Here is a 23,838-nt window from a genome sequence, read left to right as displayed (position 1 = left end):
TTTTTAAATTTTTTATTTATAAAAAGGAAACATTGACAAAACCATAGGATAAGAGGGGCACAGCTTCGTACAATTCCCACCACCAGACCTCCATATACCATCCCCTCCACTGATAGCTTTCCTATTCTTTAACCCTCTAGGAGTATGGACCCAAGGTCAATGTGGGATGCAGAAGGTGGAAGGTCTGGCTTCTGTAATTGCTTCTCCGCTGAACATGGGCATTGACAGGTCGATCCATATTCCCAGCCTTGATGTGGGGAAGCGGAGCTCCAAGTCACATTGGTGGGGTTGTCTGTCCAGGGAAGTCTGGTCGGCATCCTGCTAGCATCTGGAACCTGGTGGCTGAAAAGAGAGTTAATATACAAAGCCAAACAAATTGTTGAATTTAATTTTTTTATTATCTTTATTTATTTATTAGATAAAGACAGCCAGAAATTGAGAGGGAAGAGGGTGATAGAAAGGGAGAGAGATAGACACCTGCAACACTGCTTCACCACTCGTGAAGCTTCTCCCCTGCAGGTGGGGACCAGGGGCTTGAACCTGGGTCCTTGCGCACTCTAACATGTGCGCTTAACCAGGTGTGCCACCACCTGGCCCCCTTATTTTTTTTTTAAGACTGGGTTTTAGGGGGGCATTGGCTTGTCATTCTAATATGGCAACATTGCTGTTTGGAATACATTCCTTAACTGATTAACCCACTGAGCTCATTAGCCTCTAGGGTCTGCTATAAAAATCACAACTGTTGGTTTTGTGTTTGTTTTTATTAATTTTAATTGGTGTGCTAATCAGTTAGTAGCTAATATGGTGATGAAGAACATGGGAGGTAGAGGTGTAATTTCTGTTCTCAGCTCCCTAAGATGGACACATTTGAATTAATTAATGTTTTTGGTGTTTGAAACAAGCACTTAAAGGCCAAGGCCTTAGGTGAATTTCCCACTAAGAAAGGAATGAGGTGAATTTTCCCACCTGCACTGCCAGTGTCTTTTGCCCAGATATAAAGCATTATAGGAGCCAAGCCATTGTGTACTCCCACTCAGACAGAATCAGTTAACTTAAAAAGATCCTGCAGTACTAGGCTGGTTGTGCTTTGAATAGGGGTGTGTGTGTGTGTGTGTGTGTGTGTGTGTGTGTTTTCTCATGTGAACATTGCAATGTAGGGGCTGGAACACTACATTAGAGTACATATTTTCTCATGCTGGAGGACCTGGGTTCAAGCCACTGGGACCACATAAGACCACCATGCACAATAAGTGCTATGGTGCCTCTTCTTTCACTCTCTATCTCTCTCCTCTGCCTTTCGCCCCCCCTACACTTTACAATTAAATTTTGTTAAGATTTATTTTCTGGGTGGAGGGTAGATAGCATAATGGTTATGCAAAGAGTCTTTTTTTTTTTTTTTGCCTCCAGGGTTATTGCTGGGGCTCAGTGCCTGCACCATGAATCCACTGCTTCTGGAGGCCATTTTCCCCATTTTCCCCATTATTGCCCTTGTTGTAGCCCTGTTGTGGTTATTGTTGTTGTTGATGATGTTGTTCGTTGTTGGATAGGACAGAGAGAAATGGAGAGAGGAGGGGAAAACAGAGAGGAGGAGAGAAAGATAGACACCTGCAGACATGCTTCACTGCCTGTGAAGCGACTCCCCTGCAGGTGGGGAGCCGGGGGCTCAAACGGGATCCTTACATCCGTACTTGAGCTTTGCACCACGTGTGCTTAACCTGCTGCGCTACCGCCCGACCCCCACAAAGAGAGTCTTATGCCTGTGGCTCCAAAGTCCCAGGTTCAAGCCCCTGCACCACCATAAGCCAGAGCTAAACAGTGCTATGGTAAAAAAAGACAGAAAGAAAAGAAAGAGAGAAAGAAAAAAAGAGAGAGAGAGAGAAAGGAAGGAAGGGAGAGAGAGTGAAAAAGAAAGAAAGAAAAAAACAAAGAAAGGAAAGAAAGGAAGAAAGAAGGGAAAGAAAGAAAGAAAGAAAGGAAAGAAAGAAAGAAAGAAAGAGAAAGGAAGATTTATTTTCTTGGGGGCTGAGCAGTGGCACACCTAGTTGAGCAAATACATTATACAGTACAAGGACCTGGGTTCAAGCTCCCCAGTCCCCACTTGCAGGGAGGAAGCTTCATGAGCAGTGAAATAGTGTTGCAGATGTCTCTCTTTCCCTTTTCCTCTGTCTCCCCCTTACATCTCAACTTCTCTGTCTCTATCCAAAATACATAAAAATATAGTTTTAAAATATTTATTTTATTTATTTTATGAAAGAGGGGAAAAGAGAAACTGCAGAGTGAAGTAGAAAGACCATGTAGCACCCTGGCATGTAAGGTGCAAAGCATGTACTTGCAAAGCCCTACTACTATACCACCTCCCAGGCTACCTCTATCTTAAACAAATAAATAAGTAATAGAGGAGGAGGAGGAATATCTGTAGGGAATGGTGGAATTGCTCAAAGTCCCAGTTCAGAGAGAGAGACAGAGATGTTGTATTGTACCTTTTGTTAGATTTATTGATATTTGTGATTTATTTTATGATTTCTCACCAACTTTGTCTATAGTCTAGGTACAAAACACAGGGGAATTAAGCTCATTTTCTCAACTGATACTTATTGGTGCACTATGCAGGCATTTCCAATGTATGTATTATCTATTCATCACAACAATCTGAGAGCTAAATTACTTGAGTTGAATTTTAATTTTATGAAAGACTATCTGCATCTCCTTTTACCTACTGAGAAAGTGGTGGATGTTTTAGTTCTCACAGCAGTTGCGCCCAGGTTGGTACTCAATATTAGCTCCTTGAAGCAGAAAATTATATACCAAGTTGCTGAGTTTCAGTTACAATCTAGAGTTTATAAGTAGAAACTTAAACTGTGGCCATTAGGTTCCACCTCTTTTTAGACTCCTTGTATATTTTTTTCCACTGGTTATTTTATCAGTTTTTATTACACAAATAAATGTGTTCATATTATTATTATTTACATTTATATATTTGTTAGAGAAGGAATCAGAAAATCATTCTGGCATAAAATGTGCTGGGGATTAAAGCAAATTCTGTGCTTTACCACTAAGCCACTTCCCCACTGCTGTTTTCATTATTAAGAAAAAGAAAAGAGTAAGTGACAAAGTTACTGTATAAAAATAAAGGTCCTTGCATTTCTCCAAAATAGTAATCTCCAAAAGATGTTCTTGCAAATTCTATATGTACATTATGCACATTTTAGTTTTCCAATACATGTTGAGTAATGAATATTTAAGTAGCCAAGTGATCATCTTCAAATAAGGTTTTATAGCCAGGCTGTTTATAATACTGTGGATCTATTCATGTGTCCTTTCAGTTATTTATCTGACAGCAACAACAGACTGATTCATTTTAGGGATCCAAGTGATCCCCATCAGTGTCAAAGGGATATTTGGATCAAACTACAAAACTCATTGAAAAAGATGAAGAAGAAGAAGAAGAAGAAGAAGAAAGAAAAAAAAATAAATAAAACCCTGGGCTCTGTGCCAAGCATAGGAGGTGAAAGTCTGCTGGTGTGTATAATGAAGTCAATCTAGACTTCCTGACATGCCCAAACAAATCGCACCAAGTTTTCCACTTTCTTCTTTTCTTGATTTCTGGCAGCACAGTTAAGGGGAGGGAAAGCAAAAGGCCCAGGAGGGGGAAAGTAGATACAAGGTGAAATTATTTATACAGGGTTTCTTACTAAGCAGGATTACAAGTCTTAACTTGTCAGAGACTGAACTCCATATCCTTCTCAGATTTCTACCTAAAAAAAAGTAAGTTAGCTAACTATTAACTGAGAATAATTCTATCCCTTGAAGAACTAATTGGATCTGGCATGACATTTGGAATGTTGTCCTGTAAAGTTCATCATCTTTACTTATGTCCTTGTAATGTGTCCTGGCCTGGTTTCTGTACAATTAATGAATGATCATTTTGCAAATGTCTTTCATATATTCTATTTAAGTAAATTCTTGAAGTAGTTTAAGTAACTATGAGGGCAATCCCCATCTTTTAAATTTCTTTTTATTTATTCCCTTTTGTTGCCCTTTTTTATTGTTGTAGTTATTATTGTTGTTATTGATGTTGTCATTGTTGGATAGGACAGAGAGAAATGGAGAGAGGAGGGGAAGACAGAGAGGGGGAGAGAATGATAAACACCTGCAGGCCTGCTTCACCACCTGTCAAGCGACTCCCCTGAAGGTGGAGAGTTGGGGGCTTGAACTGGGATCCTTATGCTGTTCCTTGAGCTTTGCGCCACCTGCGCTTAACATGCTGCGCTACCACCCAAATCCCTTAAACTTCTTTTTAAAAAAGAGAACTATTTATTACAAGAGAGAGAGGTAGAAGAGAGAAGAGGAGGAGGGTAGAGAGAGAGTGAGAGAAAGAGAGCACATTGTTCAGCTCTTGCATAAGGTGAAGCTAGGAACTGAACCTGCAGCCTCTGGGGCCTCATTATACAAGTTGTTACTCTAATAATCTGAGCTATCTGCCCAGATCTTAACCTTCTTACTTGAAATTTATTCTCAACGTAAATCTTGTTTTTCTTATTCCTCTCTCTCTCTCTCTCTCTCTCTTTCTGTGGAACTGGGGCCTCACACATCGTTTTATTGCTCCTTGGTGGACTTCTTCATTCAAGGACAGGTAAAGAGAAGAGGGAAAGACACCACACCACTGTGTTTCCCCCAGTGCAGTGTTAATCTCACGTAGTGCTGGGGCTCCAACCTGGACCACTCCCATGGCAAGGCAGGCTTCCTGCCTGGTGAGTTAGATCTTAGCCCCTACACCTGGTTTTGTTTGTTTGTTTGTTTGTTTGTTTTTAATTTATAAAAAGGAAACATTGACAAAATCATAGGATAAGAGGGGTACAACTCCACATAATTCCTACCACCAGCTTGCCATAACCCCTCCCCTCCCCTCCCCTGATAGCTTTCCTATTCTTTATCCCTCTGGGAGTATGGACCCAAGGTCATTGTGGGATGTAGAAGGTGGAAGGTCTGACTTCTGTAATTACTTCCCTGCTGAACATGGGTGTTGATTGGTCAATCGATACTCCCAGCCTGCCTCTCTCTTTCCCTAGTAGGGTGGGGCTCTGGGGAAGCGGAGCTCCAGGACACATTGGTGGGGTTGTCTGTCCAGGGAAGTCTGGTCGGCATCCTACTAGCATCTGGAACTTGGAGGTTGACAAGAGAGTTAACATGCAAAGCCAAACAAATTGTTGAACAATCATGGACCTAAAGGTTAGAATAGTGCAGATGAAGAGTTGGGGGGGGGTCCTCCATTTTGTAGCTAGTAGGCATATTTTAGTTATATTCCAAAGGACCTGTGGCTATACTAGTTTTTTGGGGGGTGGTTTCCTGCTGAGCCTGAAATCTGATATGCAGGTGAATCCCAGTTATTGTCTGGGGAGATGATGTCATGGCTGGAAAGGAAAAGAAAGCTGGGTCAGGGAAGAGAGTAGCTCCCAAATATGGGAAAGGGATATAAATATTGTTGACTGTAAACCCCATCGATTTGATTTGGTCTGGGGCCATATTCAGTTTAGGAGCCTATGTGACCTCTGCATCCCTGTAGATCTGAGCTCACATTCTGTGGTCATGAGTAGGAACATTCCAAGCTGCCCCAGTATTGACCCATCTTCCTCAGGTCCTGCACTTGTTTTTTAGGTATAATTTCTTTATCTAAAATTCACCCAACTTTTCATCATTCTCAAAAAGAAACCCCAAATTTATTAGAAAACCCCAAATCTATTTTTAAAAAAATACCTGGGAACCTCTTCTTTCCTTTTTGTCCCTATGGATTTACCTGTTTTCTACATTTTTATTTATTTATTTATTTATTCCTTTTTCTTGCCCTTGTTTTATTGTTGTTGTTACTGATATCGTTATTGTTGGAAAGAACAGAGAGAAATGGAGAGAGGAGGGGAAGACAGAGAGGGGGAGAGAAAGATAGACACCTGCAGACCTGCTTCACCGCCTGTGAAGCGACTTCCCTGCAGTTGGGGAGCCCCGGACTCGAACCGGGATCCTTACGCGGTCCTTGTGCTTTGCGCCACGTGTGCTTAATCCGCTGCACTACCGCCGACTCCCTATTTTCTACATTTTATAAAAATAGAATCACACGAGAGTGGGGCGGTAGTGCAGCAGGTTAAGCTCAGGTGGCACAAAGCACAAGGACGGGCGTAAGGATCCTGGTTCCAATTCCCGGCTTCCCACCTGCAGGGGAGTCGCTTCACAGACGGTGAAGCAGGTCTGCAGGTGTCTCTCTTTCTCTCTCCCTCTCTGTCTTCCCCTCCTCTCTCCATTTCTCGCTGTCCTATCCAACAACGACTACATCATCAACAACAGTAATAATCACAACAAGGGCAACAGAAGGGGAGAAAAAAATGGCCTCCAGGAGCAGTGGATTCATGGTGCAGGCACCGACGAAGCCCGAGCAATAACCCTGGAGACAAAAAAAAAAAAAAATAGAATCACACAATGTTTTTTTTGAGACATTTGTGTATAGTATGAGTTGATGCTTTACTCATTTTATGGCTATATAATAATACATTGTGTTAACATCAGTCGATGGGCATTTACATTGTTTTCATTTTTATACTATTATAAATAATACTATGAGCAGTCCTGTACAGGTTTTTTTTTTAGCTTTATTTCTTTACTTGTTAGATAAAGACAGAGAGAAATTGAGAAAGGAGGGAGAGATAGGGAAAGAGGGGGTCTGGGTGGTAGCACAGCAGGTTAAGCACACATGGCGTGAAGCACAGGGACCAAACCTCTGGCTCCCCACCTGCAGGGGAGTCACTTCACAAGCAGTGAAGCAGGTCTGCAGGTGTCTTATCTTCTTTCCCCTTCTTTGTCTTCCCCTCCTCTCACGATTTCTGTCTATCCTATCCAGCAACAACAATAGCAATAATAACATAAGGGTAACAAAAAAATGGCCTCGGGAGCAGTGGATTCGTAGTGCAGATAGGAGCCCCAGCAATAACCTTGGAGGCCAAAAAAAAAAAAAAAAGAGGGAAAGGGAGGGGGTTCAGCAGTGGCGCACCTGGTTAAGCACTCACATTACTGTGTTCAAGGACCCAGGCTCAAGTCCCTGGTCCCCATCAGCAGGGGGGAAACTTCAAGAGTGGTAAAGTAGGGCTGCAGGTGTCTCTGTGTCTTTCCTTCTCTCTATCTCCCCATCCCCTCTCAATTCCTCTCTGTCTCCCCTGAGATTTCTGGCTGTCTCAATCCAATAAATAAATAAAGATTTTTAAAAACTTGAAAAAATAAGCCAACTAGTTATGGTGCAGTCTGAAAACAACTCCAAAACTAAGACTCTGGTACCTTTCTCTGCTTCTCTCCTTTTCCTTTTTCTCACTTTTGTCAATTCACTAGGATTTAAGCTCTTGTCTATAGAAAAAATAAGCATGGCAGCAATGGATATTAACATGTGCAGCTAAATACTTCTTAATTTCTTTGTTTCCAGGGTACATTTCCAGTCTTCCACCTTCTGTTCCTCTAAACTAGATGTCACAAAGGCAGCATTTACTACAAAAATAAATAAATAAATAGAAGAAAAAGAAAAGACAGTTGTGGGATATTTTAGGATAAAAAGTCAGGGACCTAGGGAGTCGGGCTGTAGTACAGCGGGCTAAGCGCAGGTGGTGCAAAGCACAAAGACCGGCATAAGGATCCCGGTTCGAACCCCGGCTCCCCACCTGCAGGGGAGTTGCTTCACAGGCGGTGAAGCAGGTCTGGAGGTGTCTATCTTTCTCTCCTCCTCTCTGTCTTCCCCTCCCTCTCTCCATTTCTCTCTGTCCTATCCAACAACAACAACAACAATAATAACTACAACAATAAAACAACAAGGGCAACAAAAGGGAAAAAATAAATATTAAAAAAAAAGTTAAAAAAAAAGTCAGGGACCTAAATATCTACTTTACAAGCTTAAACTCTAAGTACCTTCTCTGCAGGACAACTATTAAAATTTTGTCCTGGGGCCTCCCTTTCTTTAGTAATATTGAGATTTGAAGCCAAGTTAAGGAGAATAGGGGGAGAGTACCTAAGTACTAAATAGGAAGTTCCTCTTCAGAATGATCCCATGTACAGTATTCCTTCACTTTCTAAGACGCCCATCTGCTTTACTGCAACTCCTTGAGGTAGCAGCTAGAGAGGTGGCCTGCTTTCTCTTCCAATCTAATGAGCAGGCAGCCGACATCATCCTTCACTTCAAATCCAAATTAAAATTCCTAATCTTACCAGACATTATTAAGATGATCCTTGAAGCCATTCATACACTTACTAAGCCCAAACACTTACTAAGCCCAATTATATTTTTATTAACCCTGACATAGTCCCTTTTGTTGCTGAATCATAACTTTAACATTTTTCACTGATTGAAGAAGCATCAATTTTCTCCCTTTTGGTCGTATCAAGGTCTTGGACAGAAATGGGGGGGAAATGCAGTTAAATGGTGTATGTTCTGTTTTGATAACTCTTTTGAGATTCTTAGACTAGACTTTCACTTTTTTTTTTTGTTCCTATTTCTCTTTCCTGATCTCATGGGCAGGTCTGCAGTCCCTGAGGAAGTTTGGAGGATGGGAATGAGTTGAGCCTGAGGGAAATAAGCTACCCAATACCTAATTAGGTCATCTCTCCAGTCCACCTGCCAGGGCACGATTGCTAAAAGTTTTCATTCTTGGGAAAGGGCTCATTTGTGCTCTTTTTTTTTTTTTTTTCATTATTGCTAACAACTTTGATAGGGACACAAAGGATTATAATTTTTTTTTTTGAGGTGTGACTTCACAACTTTTTTTTTTTTTAACCAGAGCACTGCTCAGCTCTGGCCTATGGTGGTGCAGGGGATTGAACCTGAGACTTCGGAGCTGCATAACCATTATGCTACGCGTCACAAATTTTTATTTTCTTCTTTTTTTCTTACCATTCCCTTTGAAAATACCATTCCCAAAAAATAATACAAAGAATACCCTTATTTACAATATCAGTTCTCTATGAATTTTCTTCTTAATAGTTTAAGTTGTTTACTCATTCAACAGTTGAGTACTGAGTACCTGTATGTAGGAGGATACTATATGAAACACATTGCTAGGAAATTCTAGGAACTCCTGCTTTCATGGACTCTACATTTGGGGGGAGGGGCTGTGAAGAGATGGAGTTGGAGAATATTAATCAAATAGCCACATAAACAATTGAAAAATGTGGCTTATTTTTTGTTTGTTTCTTTTTTTTATTTCTTTATTGGGGAATTAATGTTTTACATTCAACAGTAAATACAATAGTTTGTACATGCATAACACTCCCCAGCTTCCCATATAACAATACAACCCCCACTAGGTCCTCTATCATCCTTCATGGACCTGTATTCTCCCCACCCACCCACTCCAGAGTCTTTTACTTTGGTGCGATATGTCAAATCCATTTCAGGTTCTATTTGTGTTTTCTTTTCTGATCTTGTTTTTCAACTACTGCCTGAGAGTGTGATCATCCCATATTCATCTTTCTGTTTCTGACTTATTTCACTTAACATGAATTTTTCAAGGTCCATCCAAGATCGGCGGAAAATGGTGAAGTCACCATTTTTTACAGCTGAGTAATATTCCATTGTGTATATATACCACAACTTGCTCAGCCACTCATCTGTTGTTGGAAACCTGGGTTGCTTCCAGGTTTGGGCTATTACAAATTGTGCTGCCAAAAACATATGTGTACACAGATCTTTTTGGATCGATGTGTTGGGTTCCTTAGGATATATCGCCAGGAGAGGAATTGCAGGGTCATAGGGTAGGTCCATTCCTAGCCTTGTGAGAGTTCTCCAGACTGTTCTCCACAGAGGTTGGACCAATTGACATTCCGACCAGCAGTGTAGGAGGGTTCCTTTGACCCCACAACCTCTCCAGCATTTGCTGCTGTTACCTTTTCTGATGTATGACATTCTCACAGGAGTGAAGTGATATCTCATTGTTGTCTTGATTTGCATTTCTCTGACAATCAGAGACTTGGAGCATTTTTTCATGTGTTTCTCGGCCTTTTGGATCTCTTCTGTGGTGAATATTCTGTCCATGTCCTCCCCCCATTTTTGGATGGGGTTATTTGTTGTCTTGTTGTTGAGTTTGGCAAGCTCTTTATATATGTTGGTTATTAAACTCTTGTCTGATGTATGGCATGTAAAGATCTTCTCCCATTCTGTGAGGGGTCTCTTGGTTTGGGTAGTGGTTTCTTTTGCTGTGAAGAAGCTTTTTAATTTGATGTAGTCCCATAGGTTTATACTTGCCTTAGTCTTCTTTGTAATTGGATTTGTTTCATTGAAGATGTCTTTAAAGTTTATGTGGAAAAGAGTTCTACCAATATTTTCCTCTAAGTATTTGATAGTTTCTGGTCTAACATCCAAGTCCTTGATCCACTTGGAATTTACTTTTGTATTTGTGAAATACAGTGATTCAGTTTCATTCTTCTGCATGTTTCAGCCCATTGTTTCCAGCACCATTTGTTGAAGAGACTCTGCTTTCCCCATTTAATAGTCTGGGCACCTTTGTCAAAGATTAGATGTAAAATGTGGCTTATTGTAGGTGCTAAGAATGAAAGATTTGAGAACTTATAGTAGGGTCATTTTATGTGACTGAGAGAGTCTAGTGGAAGTGACAAATAAATAGCTCTGGTAAGATAATAAGAAATTAACCTAGTGAGCTTGAGAGACAGCATAATGATTGTGCAAAAAACCTTCATGCTTGAGGCTCTGAGGTCCCAGTCTCAATCCTCAGCACCACCATAAATCAGAGCTGATCAGTGCTATAATGCCTGCCCCCCTCTATCTCTCTCTCTCTCTCATTAAAAGAATAAGTTAATAAAGTATTTTTTAAATCTTTTTTATATTTATTTATTTTCCCTTTTGTTGCCTTTGTTGTTTTATTGTTGTAGTTATTGATGTCGTCTTTGTTAGATAGGACAGAGAGAAATGGAGAGAGGAGGGGAAAACAGAGATGGGGAGAGAAAGAGAGACACCTGCAGACCTGCTCCACCGCCTGTGAAGCGACTCCCCTGCAGGTGGGGAGCTGGGGCTCAAACCGGGATCCTTACACCAGTCTTTGCGCTTCGCACCATGTGTGCTTAACCCGCTGTGCTACCGCCCAACTCCCAATAAAGTATTTTTAAAAGAAAGTAAAAAAGGGAAAGTGGCCCAGGAGGTGACACAGTAGATAAAGCGATGGACTCTCCAAGTATGAGAGGTCTCAAGTTTGAAATTTAGCATCACATGGCATGTGTTAGAATAATGTTACGGTTCTCTCACACTCTCCCTCTTATCAGTATTTTTTTTTTTTGCCTCCAGGGTTATCACTGGGACTCAGTGCCTACACTATGAATCCGCTTCTCTTGGAGGATTTTTTTTTCTTTTGTTGTCCTTGTTGTTTATTGTTGTTTTTATTGCTGTCGTCATTGTAGGATAGAACAGAGAGAAATCAAGAGAGGAATGGAAGAGAGAGGGGGGAGAGGAAGATAGACACCTGCAGACCTGCTTCACTGCCTATGAAACGACCCCCTTGCAAGTAGGGAGTAAATCTTAAATTTAAAAAGAAAAAAAAGGAGGGAAGATCATTTTAAAACAAAGGACCAAGTAAAGCAGTAGTATTGTGCCCAGGAGGAGCCTACAGAGAGGAAAGACAACCCTTCGGATCAGTTAAGAAAGAGACAGAGTGGTCTCTCCTCTCCTCTCCTCACCTCTCCTGGATCAACTAGGAATACCAAAGGAGACCACCTGGGACCAACACAAGACAGGACTAGAATGACCACAGGAACCCAGTAAATCACCGGTGAGTACAGACATGTGTGGCTGATGACAGAGAGGAGAGAGGGGCCTAAGGAGAGATTAAGTGACTGCTAACAGTTCAGCAGTTTATCAGTTGAGACACCACCTGCAGTCTGCTCCACCAACAAGGGGACAGCTTAAGAGAGGAGAGGACTCCCCAGAGACTCACCAAGTGCAACTCTGAGTCTCCATTGCTACTAACCTCAGAATCTGGAGTAGCAACACAGAGGGACACCAGGGAACAGAGATCTAACCAGGAAACTCAGGAGAAGACCTATACCTCAGTGGCATAGCTGAGGGGCTATGAAAGTCTCTTTGCATAACCACTGGATTATCTCTGCCACACCCTGCTTTATCTCTTGGTCAGGAGTCAGTGATTAAGCTAAGAAGCCTATTGATAGTTTAAAAGCCCTCAGGCTCCCATAGCCTACAGGGAAGAAAAAAAAAAAAAGAGGCTTTTAAACCACTGAGCTCCAACTCAGGAATTGAAACAACTGTTAACTTCCACCACTGTGAACCCTTAAATTAACTTACTTAGACACAAGTCAATCCAGGTAATAGTGATCAATAATTTGAAAAGTACTGATAAAGGGAACTCATAACATAATATATAAAATGGTTAAAACAACAAGAAGAAATATTGGAGAATCGAACCAGGACAAGAGCCCAGCTAAAAGTCCTCCAGAGGGTGAAGCACAAAATAACGAGTTCAACATCCAAACATTAGCTAAGGAAATAATAACAGGAGTGAGTAAAGAATTTGAAAAAATTGTAATCAGAAATGCAGGAACAACAAATGAGAATATGGAAGAAAATACTAATTATCTCATGGTTATTAGAGAGCTGAAATCGCTAAGAATGCAACTAGTTGAAAAAGCTAAAACAGTATCAGAGCAGAGCAACAAAATAGGTGAACTCCAGAAAGCAGTAGAGGGCAGAGAGAATAGAATCTATGAGGCTGAAGACAGAATTAGCAAGATTGACTTCTCTAGTCTAGACAACATCAAAGACATAAAGATTCAAGAAGCCCAGAGGGTCCCAAACAGAATTAACCCAGGCCTAAAGACACCAAGACATATTATACTTAGAATGGAAAGGAATAAGGATAAAGAAAGGATCCTGAAGTCTGCAAGAGAAAAGCAAAGAGTCACCTACAAAGGAAAACCCATAAGATTAGCAGCAGACTTCTCCATACAGACACTACAGGCCAGAAGAGAATGGCAAGATATCTATCGAGTGCTCAATGAGAAAGGCTTTCAGCCAAGAATACTGTATCCTGCTAGACTGTCATTCAGACTAGATGGAGACATCAAAACCTTCTCAGACAAGCAACAGTTGAAGGAAGCAACCATCACCAAGCCTGCCCTGAAAGAAGTTCTGAAAGGTCTCCTATAAACAACCAGACCACCACAAATAGGACATATATCAAAACACTCTAAAACTCTACAAGAATGGCGTTAAAATATCTTCAATCTTTGATATCAATAAATGTCAATGGCCTGAATTCACCTATTAAAAGACACAGAGTAGGAAGATGGATCAGAAAACACAACCCAACAATATGCTGTCTACAGGAAACCCACCTAACTCAACAGGACAAACATAGACTTAAAGTGAAAGGATGGAAAACTATCATACAAGCCAATGGCCCACAAAAAAGGGCAGGAACAGCTATTCTCATATCTGACATGATAGACTTTAAAATAGATAAGATTAAGAAAGATAGGAATGGACACTACTTAATGCTCAGAGGATCAGTCAGTCAAGAGGACTTAACAATTATTAACATCTATGCACCCAATGAGAAGCCATCTAAATACATCAACTTCTACTGAAAGAGCTACAGCAATATATTAACAGTAACAAAATCATTGTAGGGGACTTCAACACCCCACTCTCTCAACTTGACAGATCATCCAGGTAGAAAATCAGTAAAGACATAAAGGAGCTAAATGAAGAGATAGATAAACTAGAACTATTGGACATTTTCAGAGTCATTCATCCCAAGAAACTGGAATACACATTTGACTCAAATCCACATGGGTCATTCTCAAGGATAGACTATATGTTAGGCCACAAAGACAATTCAAGAGCATTGAAATCATCCCAAGCATCTACTCAGACCACAGTGGAACTAAACTAACACTTAACAATCAACAAAAAATTAGTAATAGTCCCAAAATGTGGAAGCTCAGCAGTACACTTCTTAACAACTTCTGGGTCAAAGAGGAAATCAAGGAAGAAATCAAAATGTTTCGAGACTTCAATGAAAATGAAGACACAAGCTATCAAAATATTTGGGACACAGCGAAAGCAGTCCTAATAGGGAAGTTTATAGCTATACAAGCACATATTAGGAAACAAGAAAAAGCACAAATAAACAGCCTGATTGCACATCTTAAAGACCTAGAAGAAGAACAACAAAGGAACCCTAAAGCAACCAGAAGGACAGAAATCACTAAAGTTAGGGCAGAAATAAATAACATTGAGAATAGGAAAACCATACAAAAGATCAACGAAAGTAAATGTTGGTTCTTCGAAAGAGTAAACAAAATCGACAAACCTCTAGCCAGACTCACAAAACAAAAAAGGGAAAAGACCCAAATAAATTGGATAGTAAATGAAAGAAGAGATATCACAACAGACACCACAGAAATTCAACATATCATGCGAGGCTTCTATGAACAACTATATGCCACCAAGCTAGAGAACATGGAAGAAATGGACGATTTCCTAGATACCTACCAACTTCCAAAACTAAGTAAAGAGGAAGTGGATAACATGAACAGGCCCATCACAGCTAATGAAATTGAAACAGTTATCAAAAATCTCCCCCCCAAAAAAAAAAAAAAAATCTCCCCAAAAATACAAGTCCTGGACCAGATGGTTTTACAAATGAATTCTACAAAACCTTCGAAGAAGAACTAATACCTCTACTTTTAAAAGTCTTCCAGAAGATTGAAGACACTGGAATACTCCCTGCCAGCTTCTATGAAGCCAACATCACCCTGATACCAAAAGCAGACAGGGACACAACCAAAAAAGAAAACTACAGACCAATATCTCTGATGAACATAGATGCAAAAATATTGAACAAAATTCTAGCCAACCGGATACAGCAGTATATCAAAAAGATTGTTCATCATGACCAATGGGGTTTATCCCAGGCATGCAAGGTTGGTTTAATATACGTAAATCAATCAATGTGATCCACCACATCAACAAAAGCAAGACCAAAAACCACATGGTCATATCAATAGATGCAGAGAAAGCCTCTGACAAAATACAACATCCCTTTATGATCAAAACACTACAAAAAATGGGAATAGATGGAAAATTCCTGAAGATAGTGGAGTCTATATATAGCAAACCTACACCCAACATCATACTCAATGGTGAAAAACTGGAAGCATTTCCACTCAGATCAGGTACTAGACAGGGCTGCCCACTATCACCATTACTATTCAACATAGTGTTGGAAGTTCTTGCCATAGCAATCAGGCAGGAGCAAGGAATTCAAGGGATACAGATTGGAAGAGAAGAAGTCAAACTCTCCTTATTTGCAGATGACATGATAGTATACATGGAAAAACCTAAGGAATCCAGCAAGAAGCTTTTGGAAATCATCAGGAAATACAGTAAGGTGTCAGGCTACAAAATTAACATTCAAAAGTCAGTGGCATTCCTCTATGCAAACACTAAATTAGAAGAAATTGAAGTCCAGAAATCAATTCCTTTTACTATAGCAACAAAAAACAATAAAATATCTAGGAGTAAACCTAACCAAAGAAGTGAAAGACTTGTATACTGAAAATTATGAGTCACTACTCAAAGAAATTGAAAAAGACACAAAGAAGTGGAAAGATATTCCATGTTCATGGGTTGGAAGAATTAACATCATCAAAATAAATATATTACCCAGAGCCATCTACAAATTTAATGCTATCCCCATCAAGATCCCAAGCACATTTTTTAGGAGAATAGAAAAAATGCTACAAATGTTTATCTGGAGCCAGAAAAGACCTAGAATTGCCAAAACAATCTTGAGAAAAAAGAACAGAACTGGAGGCATTACACTCCCAGATCTCAAACTGTATTATAGGGCCATTGTCATCAAAACTGCTTGGTACTGGAACATGAACAGACACACTGACCAGTGGAATAGAATTGAGAGCCCAGAAATGAGCCCCCACACCTATGGACATCTAATCTTTGACAAAGGGGCCCAGACTATTACATGGGGAAAGCAGAGTCTCTTCAACAAATGGTGCTGGAAACAATGGGTTAAAACATGCAGAAGAATGAAACTGAATCACGGTATTTCACCAAATACAAAAGTAAATTCCAAGTGGATCAAGAACTTGGATGTTAGACCAGAAATTATCAAATACTTAGAGGAAAATATTGGCAGAACTCTTTTCCGCATAAATTTTAAAGACATCTTCAATGAAACGAATCCAATTACAAAGAAGACTAAGGCAAGTATAAACCTATGGGACTATGTCAAATTAAAAAGCTTCTTCACAGCAAAAGAAACCACTACCCAAACCAAGAGACCACTCACAGAATGGGAGATCTTTACATGCCATACATCAGATAAGAGTTTAATAACCAACATATATAAAAAGCTTTCCAGACTCAACAACAAGACAACAAATAACCCCATCCAAAAATGGGGGGAGGACATGGACAGAATATTCACCACAGAAGAGATCCAAAAGGCCGAGAAACAGATGAAAAAATGCTCCAAGTCTCTGATTGTCAGAGAAATGCAAATCAAGACAACAATGAGATATCACTTCACTCCTGTGAGAATGTCATACATCAGAAAAGGTAACAGCAGCAAATGCTGGAGAGGGTGTGGGGTCAAAGGAACCCTCCTACACTGCTGGTCGGAATGTCAGTTGGTCCAACCTCTGTGGAGAACAGTCTGGAGAACTCTCAGAAGGCTAGAAATGGACCTACCCTATGACCCTGCAATTCCTCTTCTGGGGATATATCGTAAGGAACCCAACACATCCATCCAAAAAGATCTGTGTACACATATGTTCTTGGCAGCACAATTTGTAATAGCCCAAACCTGGAAGCAACCCAGGTGTCCAACAACAGATGAGTGGCTGAGCAAGTTGTGGTATATATACACAATGGAATACTACTCAGCTATAAAAAATGGTGACTTCACCATTTTCAGCCGATCTTGGATGGACCTTGAAAAAATCATGTCGAGTGAAATAAGTCAGAAACAGAAGGAGGAATATGGGATGATCACACTCTCAGGCAGAAGTTGAAAAACAAGATCAGAAAAGAAAACACAAGTAGAACCGGAAATGAAATGGAATTGTCGTATTGCACCAAAGTAAAAGACTCTGGAGTGGGTGGGTGGGGAGAATACAGGTCCATGAAGGATGATAAATGACATAGTGGGGGTTGTATTGTTAAATGGGAAGCTGGGGAGTGTTATGCATGTACAAACTATTGTATTTACTGTTGAATGTAAAACATTAATTCCCCAATAAAGAAATAAATTTTTAAAAATAGACAAAATAATAAAAAAAAAAGAGAGACAGAGTGGATTTAGAGAGCCAGATAACCCCACTCTCAACAAAGGTTCTGCTGTTCTCCTTTTCATTGAGCCTCCTTGAAAGATTTCATGTTAAAACAAGATGCTGCTGCTATTAAAATAATAAGAAATAAAGTTGAAAAATCACTGTCTTGGGCCATCTTTCTGACCTAGCAAGAACATTTCTTTACATGTGTCATATGTGATGAGTTATGCTGTGTGCAGGTGCACACACACACACACACACACACTCACACACACACACACACACCCTTTGTCACCCGTTCACCACTGCCAGACAAGGCTCCTTCTCTATAGAAGCCTATTGTCATGAAATGTGGCATAATTATACCTCTACAAGTCTTTGAACTTGGTTTCCAGCACACAGCCCTTAGCCATTAAGAGAAGCATTATAATTGTTATAAAAGTTAAAACCATACAGAGTTATTGTAATGGTTTTCGAACATTTTTTTAGCAATGGAATCAATTTATCTATTGAGACCTAACATGAAGGCACCACTCAAGTGATTTCTTTGCCTTTTTTCTTGCATTTTTCATATTTTCTTTGTGTATGAAAATGTATTGTTTCTGTGACCAGATGAAACTGTTTTTGGATAATGTGGTTTAGAAAAGCTGAATGGATTCGTGGTAACAAGGCCTGAGGATTAGGACAGATTGAGACAGATGGCCTCCTCTGTCATAACACCCCCTGTTGACCTTCTTACAACTAGGGATTACTAAAGCGCAAGGGGACCATGGCTTTTTCAGTGACGTTTTATGATGACAGTAGAAACTTTACTGAGAAACAGATGTCTCTTCGAAGTGAAGCTTTTCTTAATGAAATGGTTGCTTAGAAACCAGACCATAATAATAACTTTTCTATATTTAGTTTGAAAGGAATTCAACTTGCAGAATTATTAAGTCAGAGAATACTAATCAGATAAAATTGAGGACTAACCATTATTTTTTGTCATGCAATGCAGGAACGAAATCCTTAAATTAGCAGCAGCATCTCCTCCAGATGTGTCTATCCAGATGCTATCCATTGCAGGGACATGTAGGGGGAAATGACAGCTTATCATACCACCTTGTTGTACTCTTCACTGCTGTTCTGTAGTAGCAAAGTGGAAACTGTGAAATGTATCACTTAGTAAATTGCTGAGAGGATGAGTTTGGTCAGTGAGTACATTAAAATAAACTTAGATTCAAGTGAGATATTAGTGAGATAGCAGTGACATAAAGAAAGGCTCAAGGCCGAATGGTGGCACACTTGGTAGAGCGTACATGTTACAATGCACAAAGGCCCAGGTTCAAGGCCCCAGTCCCCACCTGCAGGGGGAAAGCTTTGTTAGTGGTGAAGCAGTGTTGCAGGTGTCTCTCTGTCTCCCTCCATCTCCCCCTGCCCTCTTGATTTCTGGTTGTCTCTATCCAATAAATAAATAAAGACAATTTTTTTAAAAGAAAGAAAGAACAGGGAGTCGGACAGTAACGCAGCAAGTTAAGCGCAGGTGGTGCAAAGTGCGAGGACCGGCATAAGGATCCCGGTTCAAGCCCCCTGCTCCCCACCTATAGGGGAGTTGCTTCACAAGCAGTGAAGCAGGTCTACCTACAGGTGTCTGTCTTTCCCCCTCTCTGTCTTTCCCTCCTGTCTCGATTTCTTTCTGTCCTATCCAACAACAACAATAATAACTACAACAATAAAACAAGGGCAACAAAAGGGAATAAATATATAAAAAAAGAAAGAACAGCTGAAGATTAAAAGATTTTAATTAATTTTTAATTAAAAATTTTTTTCTTCCCCCACCCCCCTTTTTTTTCCAGGCTTAGCAATGGGGCTTGGTGCTAGCACTACAAATCCACCACTCCCTGTGACCATTTTTTTTTTCTGATTTTATTCCATAGGACAGAGAGAAATTAAGAGAGTATGGGGAAATCAAAGAGGGAGAGAAAAAGATGCTAAATCTAGACCTGCTTTACTGTTCATGAACTGTCGTGCTCCAGGTAAGGAGTGGGGGCTCAAACCTGGGTCCTTGCACTTAACTGGGTGCTTGTTTAGGAAGGCAGAATTTATAAATGGAAAATCTGGGGTGAGGGTAGATAGCATAATGGTTATGCAAAGAGACTCTCATGCCTGAGGCCCCAAAGTCCCAGGTTCAATCCCCCACAAGTATCTTTTTTTTTTTTTTTTAACAAGAGCACTACTCAGCTCTGGTTTCAAAGCATCATTTTTAAAACATGTTAGAAACACTAAAGAACTAACTAGAAGGGGGCCAGATGGTGAGGCACATATCGCCAGGCATGCAAGGATCTGGGTTTGAGTCCCCTCTCCTTACCTGCAGGTGGGGATCTTTCACGAGTAGGTCTGCAGATGTATCATTCTTTCTCTCTCCCTCTCTCCCTCTCTATCTCCCCTTTCCTCCAAAATTTTGATTTCTCTCTGTCCTGACCTAAAAAAGAAAAGAAAGAACTAGAAAACAGAGATTTACCAACCAGCATCGTAAAAGAAAGTCCAAAGCCTAAGATATTAAGGTGTGCCACTGGCCTGCCCCTATGTTACTTCCTTTTTATAAATATACTTCCTATACTTAACTCAAGTATTTTTTTTTTTTTTTTTTTGCCTCCAGAGTTATTGCTGGGGCTCAGTGCCTGCACTACAACCCACTGCTCCTGGAGGCTATTTTTTTCCCTTTTGTTGCCCTTGTTGTTTATCATTGTTGTTATTAGTATTGTTATTGTTGTTATTATTGTTGGATAGGACAGAGAGAAAGCTAGAGGAGGGGAAGACAGAGAGGGGGAGAGAAAGATAGACACCTGCAGACCTACTTCATCGCGTGAAGTGACTCCCTGCAGGTGGGGAGCCGGGAGCTGGAACTGGGCTCCTTATGCTGGTCCTTATGCTTTGTGCCATGTGCATTTAACCCGCTGAGCTACTGCCCAGATTGAAAGATTCAAATCTTTGAATCCTTCACCATGACCATGTATTATTTATATCGTCAAGAAAAAAAAATAACCAAGTTTTTTTTATTGTGAAAGCAAGATTCTAAGTCTTCTCCTTTAAGATAGCAAAGGTAGAGAGGCAGAGAGAGTGTGAAAGAAACTATAGTTAACACCAGGTGGTGTTAGATAGCACAATGGTTGCAAAGAGACTCATGCCTGAGGCTTCTTAGTACCAGGTTCAATCCCTAGCACCACCATAAACCAGAGCTGATCAGTGCTCTGGTTTAAGAGAGAGAGAGAGAAGAAACTAACACCACCAACGTTTCCTTCAATGGGGTAGAGGTCAGATTTGAACCTGGTGACACACATGGCAAAGCAGTGTACTATCCAAGTGAGCAGGGCAGTATTCCACCTGCTCTTTATTTTGTTTATTTTTGAATGCAGCACTGGGGAATGAATCCAGAGTCTCCAGCATACATGATCTCACTGAGTGGCCTCACCTGCCCAGCTTTTTAATTCTTTACTTAGAAAGAAAGGAGCGAGAGAGAAAAAGAAACAGAAGAAAAGAGACCCCCACAGCACCCCTCCACAGTCCCTCCCTGGTGCTTCCATCTGGTTGCTGGGACTCAAACCCAGAGCCTTACCATGGCAAGGTGTGTACTCTACTAGATAAGCTATCTACTGGCCGCCAGCACAGAAATTGTAACCAGAGGACAATATGAATCTCTAAAAGGTTTATGACTAGATTTAGTCACTTCCTGAATTGTAAAAGTAGCCATTATATGTGTATGTGCATATCTTGGGGACAGGAAGTTCTTTGGGGGAAAATTTATAGTTACTATGACTGATTTTCAAATAAAACTGTAGCTTAATTCCTACCCATCATGGTTGCTGATTTCACAACAATCACTGCCACTAAGCCATCCTAGCCTCGAGCATCTATCACAGAGGCTTGCCTAATCATCTCCTCAGACATCTGCTAAGCTTAACTAAAAAGGAAAAAAAGAGAAAATTTCTGAAAACATGATATCTTGCCTGTGTCACTACGTGGTGCCCAAAGCCCAGAGAAAGTCTTCTACCCTCAAGACATTGGAGAATTTGGAAAATCAGCCCTGTCTTATTATAGCTTCAAGCCAGGTGACAACTCTCTTGGGAGGGAGGCCTAGGCGCTCTCCAAACTGGTGAGAACCTGCCGCTATTGTCAGCTTTGCTGATTCTGCAGCTTCTCTTTGTATAAACTTGAAGTGAACCTGCAGAAAACTTAGAAAGGGAAAAATAAAAATCTAAAGTTCAAACGGGGCCCAGGCGGTAGCAGACCAGGTTAAGTGCACATAGTGCAAAGCACAAAGACTGGCTCAAGGATCCTGGTTCGAGCCCCACGGGTTCATTTCACAAGCGGTCAAGCAAGTCTGCAGGTGTCTTTCTCTCCCCCTCTGTCTTTCCCTCCTCTCTCTATTTCTTTCTGTCCTGTCCAACAACAATGGGGAAAAATGGCCACCAAGAACAGTGTATTCATAGTGTAGGCACTGAGCCTCAGTGATAACCCTGGAGGCAAAAAAAAAAAAAAAATTCAGGTAGTATTACTCCTGCCAGGACCACCCATCTTTGGAGTCTTGAGGAGATATAAATTGAGTTTTATTTTCTTAACTGCATTTGACTGAAAGAGAACCACTGATTTTTCTAGGTAATCAGAAGTTCCACCTTTGCATTTTACCAATAAATATTTCTTTTGTTTATATAAAGAGACTATGAGCATACTTTTCACTCTCTGAAAGCTGAATAAGATAAATGTCATCTACTTCTTTCTCACCGCTATCAGATGAAATATAAGTTTCTCCAAAAGTATCATAGGGCAATGATTACTCTCAAAGCAGCAATAATTGCTGTTTTCTTTTCCTTCCTTCCTCCTTAGACCTTCAGTCAGTATTAAAGCAGCTTTGTTCTTATTTTTGTACATACAACAGAACCCTCCATCATCATGGCCTTCTTGATACTGAGTTTCAGCTTTGTTCTCTTATACCATCCCCTCTATTTCCCAGAGGTGTTTACTAAACTTTTTGGTGCTTTTTTAGGGTTTTTGTTATTGTTTTTTGTTTGCTTGTTTTGCCTTCAGGGTTAGCACTAAAGCTCAGTAAAGGTATTACAAATCCACTGTTCTTGGCAGCCATTTCTTCTATTTTACTGGATAGAATGGAGAGAAATTGAGAGGGAGAAGAAAGACAGAGAGGGAGAAGGATAGACACTTGCAGAGCTGCTTCACTGCTTGTGAAGCAACCCCTCTGCAGGTAGGGAGCCAGGGCTCGAACCAGCATCCTCGCACTGGTCCTTGCACATTGCACTATGTGTGCTTAACACTGCCCTGCCTCCATTTGTTTGTTTTGCCACCAGGGTTATCACTAAGGTTATCAATGCTTCCAGTGGCTTGTTGTTGTTGTTAATACAGACAGAGAAGGGGAGAGAGATGGAGAGATACCTACTGCTTCACTGCTCATGAAGCTTCCCTCCTACAAGTGGGGACTGGGGACTATTTCTATTTTATTGGGGGGGGGCAGTATGGTAGTATAATAAGAGCTTCACAGTAGCTCATTAAGATGTAGTAGAGTGGAAGTGCTTGAAAAATCACTACCTGAAATCTGGAATTCATTAAAATACAAGTTTTTATTTCCTTGTGTATGATTCCTCTGTCATCAGTTATGTCAACAACATCTCAAATTATTCATTTGAATTTCATTAATGTTACTGCTGGCCATTTCTACACACTAAACAGTGATACCCAGTAGGAACAAAGACACTCCTTTGAAGTCCAGCTCGAACCAGTGGGGGCTGGATATTCATTTGGAATATTTGTAGACTACTTCTCCCTCTGGCCCTGAATTCCAAGAGTCTATATTATGGAATGAGTTGATATCATATAGTTGAAAATGTAAAGTTGTGTTTGTAAACTTTGTTCTCTGATTTGAAAGCAAGTTCTTGGTTCTTTTCTCTTGGGCCTTGCTGCTGCTCAGTGAGAGATTTGCAACTCTGCCAGCCTGACAAACCTGACAGCTCTGTTCACCATTCTGATCCTTAGCTTCCTCCTCAGTAAAATTAAGAATACTGACACTACTGAGTTTGTCTTTTTTTTTTTTTTTTTTTACCAGAGCACTCTTCCACTGTGGTTGATGGTCATGCAGGACATTGAACCTGGGACTTTGGAGCCTCAGGCATGAGTTTGTTTGCATACCCATTATGCTATCTACCCTCTGCCCCCTATTTAGTCTTTAAAAACTTTTTTTTTTAATTTCTTTATTGGGGAATTAATGTTTTACATTCGACAGTAAATATAGTTGTTTGTACATGCATAACATTTCTCAGTTTTCCATATAACAATACAACCCCCACTAGGTCCTCTGTCATCCTTCTTGGGCCTGTATTCTCCCCCCCACACACACACCCCATCCACCCCAGAGTCTTTTACTTTGGTACAATATGCCAATTCCAGTTCAGGTTCTACTTGTGTTTTCTTTTGTGATCTTGTTTTTCTTTTTTTTTTTTTAAATATTTATTT

General features: G+C 40.4%; 1 protein-coding gene across 2 annotated transcripts in view; it reads left to right on the top strand.

Annotated features, from left to right (window-relative positions):
• Window positions 1-23,838, top strand: part of TANGO6 (transport and golgi organization 6 homolog) — a 255,388-nt gene that overhangs the window by 104,531 nt on the left and 127,019 nt on the right. The window lies entirely within an intron of this gene.

The sequence above is a fragment of the Erinaceus europaeus genome, chromosome 2, assembly GCF_950295315.1.
Source record: "Erinaceus europaeus chromosome 2, mEriEur2.1, whole genome shotgun sequence".
NCBI lineage: Eukaryota > Metazoa > Chordata > Mammalia > Eulipotyphla > Erinaceidae > Erinaceus > Erinaceus europaeus.
Note: the sequence above shows the minus strand (reverse complement) of the source record. Positions and strands in the feature narration are given on the sequence as shown.